Source organism: Atta cephalotes, assembly GCF_000143395.1.
Source record: "Atta cephalotes unplaced genomic scaffold scaffold00010, whole genome shotgun sequence".
Classification (NCBI taxonomy): Eukaryota; Metazoa; Arthropoda; class Insecta; order Hymenoptera; family Formicidae; genus Atta; species Atta cephalotes.
Genome location: NW_012130074.1, coordinates 1808849 through 1811777, shown reverse-complemented (window position 1 = coordinate 1811777; position 2929 = coordinate 1808849).

The window sequence follows — 2929 nt, the reverse complement described above, 5'->3', positions numbered from 1 at the left end:
TTGTGTGTGTGTGTGTGTGTGTGTGTGTGTGTGTGTGTGTGTGTGTGTGGTGTGTAGGGAAGATTATTTTTTTTAATTAGAGACACAATACAATTTTCCAGTTTTTATTCTCTCTTTATCTCTTTGATAGATATTTATATCTATCAAAAAGATAGATGTCTTTTGTAGACTGAATAATTAATAAGTTTTAAGATTGGTTCCTGCATACTTTGGTTTACTGCATACTTTGTTCTTTCTTATAACTTTATTCTTTTCCCTTTGATATCTAAAAATATATTATTTATTTTATTCTGAGTACGAAAATACCTCGTTAAAAACATCGTCTTAAGTTGGATTTTATATGTATTTATATATAAAAATTCATTATACATACTCTTCATTATACATACTCTCTAAATTTTAATCAGTGGATAATCACAGTGATATCAATGCAAAGTATATCACTGATAATCAGTAAATGAGATATTGAAATGAAATCTCTAATCTAGCTAATCTTTATTATATGATTTAACTAACCATTTTAGAACATAAATTCAATAAATATGGTATTGGAAAATTGAAATGTGCAAATATCAGTTTTATATATATAATGCTCAAACATTCTTTCTTTTTTAATTGAATTTCACTGATTATCTGATGCCAAGTATGCCACTGGATAATTAGTGACTATCCACTGATTCAGATTTAGAGAGTACATATACATTCTATATACAGTCTGTTCGATAAAAAAGTGGTCGACTTATATATGAAAGAAAAATTTATTTATTACTGTTTAAGTATAATGATTATATTTAATAATTAGTTAAAATGCAATTACATTAATAATGGGTTCAGCCACCGGTCTACAATGGACTAGCATCTCTCCCCGAAGCATACTTTCCATTAAATTGATGTTTGTGCGGTAAAGACCTCCAAATGCATCAAATTTCAGCAGACAACTGTTTTAAAATGAATGTCCGTCTCTCACAAAGTTTTCTTTTGATAAATGCCCATACATTTTCAATCGGATTCGTATCAGGTGATTGCGACGCCCAGTCCAGCGCCGTGATATCATTTTGCTTTTCCCAATTCTTGCATAGTCTGCTTCGTTATCTTCTTGGAGAATCCAATCTTCATTTTTATGGATAAACTAACGTAGAGCAGATGGTATCAGAATCTCATGATATATTTTTTCTGCGTTCAAGTTATCTATAAATAAATAAAGATTAAAATATTTTTTGTTTTGGAATACATAAAAATACAGCTTCATAGCGATGCATAAGTGGCATTCATTTTTAAATATACTTTTTCTACCAAGAATCAAACAATAATTGTCTAATTATGTCTAATAATGCATCATACACAAAAGGTAATATCTATCAGCACAAAAAAGTTAGGAGTTCATCTTTTACCGGCTACGAATAATTGCGACCGCGCTCTTATCGGACAGACTGTAAATTAGTAATCAACATTTAATTGCAACTGAATAAAAATTGAAACTGTTTCTATGAACAATAAAAAAATGTTTGTTTTAATTATACTATAAATATATTGTATTGTATGAATGTTTTACTGATCTTTTACCGATCTAAATATATTTGAAAACTTTTCTATGGACATTTATTTATTTTAACCCTAATATATAATACGCATACAGTACACATATACGGCGTGTTTGAAATTTAAATATCAAAAATTCGGGATCAATGAACTAAAAAAAAATCCTGTAAAGACTTGCTTTGTTTTGAAGAAAATCGCAAAAAAGACAAATCGACAAAATAAATAGTTTTCATTTTTGTACTTTCTTATTACTTATTCACATTGTATTTATTAATTTGCTTAATATAGATATTGATCAAAATGTTGTCTTCCCATAATATGACGTATATGTACACATAAATTCGATAAGTTTTAACAAAGCGATCATGTATACGTAGAGCGGACTAATAAACTGAATCGAAAACCATTCTCTACCATTTTGTAATTTTCGTAATTTTTTTAGTCATCCAATGAGCAGAATGTTTAAAATCGACGCATAAAATGATTTTAAAATATTTTTAAGAGTTTTTTAAAGAAATATCTTATAAGATATTTCATAAAAAACTTTGAAAGAGATTGTAAAATTATCTTAAACGCCGATTTTACTCGCTATATTGCAAAATCATAAAGGACTTGTCGCTCTACCTATATATATTAGGTGTAAGAAAAAGTTCGTGGCGTCCCATTAGATGGCGTTAAAAAAAACGCCACGAACTTTTTCCCTAATATAAACGCTTTGTTAAAGCTTTGTTAAAGTTACCGAACACTTTGTATAAATATATATATATATAATATAATATATAATATAATATATAAAATAATAATATAATATATAGATACATATTTGAATTTATATAGAAATAAACTGTAATATGGCATTTATATCCAATTTGATTGCATATTTTATAAAAATGAATATGTAAAAAATTTGTTTTCAATCAAAACGCTAGATATTAAAAAACGCAATCAAGCAAATATATATTTTTATTAATAAAAAAATTATAAGCAATAAAAGAAGTATTGGAAAAGCATTGAAAAAAGAAAGCCAGATATGTGTTATATCAAAAAAAACGTTCAAGGATTAATGATAAATCTTCTGCCTTTATATTTAAATTTATATAAAAATCATCAAGATATTTTTCTTTCCGACACTTATTTCAATCTTCTTTTAAATACCTACTTTAAGCCGGCACTGAGTCATGTCAAGAGAGAGGGACTAACTATACTATGCCATCAAAACGGTACGACGCGGCGTACCGTACGTTCGCCATTCGTTCATCTCAGTTTTATCAACATATTTTTTGCTTTCTGTCTTGCATTCTCTCTCTTTTTACTCCTTTCTCTCTCTCTCTCTNTCTNTCTCGTNTCTCTCTCTCTCNCTATCTCTCTACTCTACTACTCTCTCTCTCTC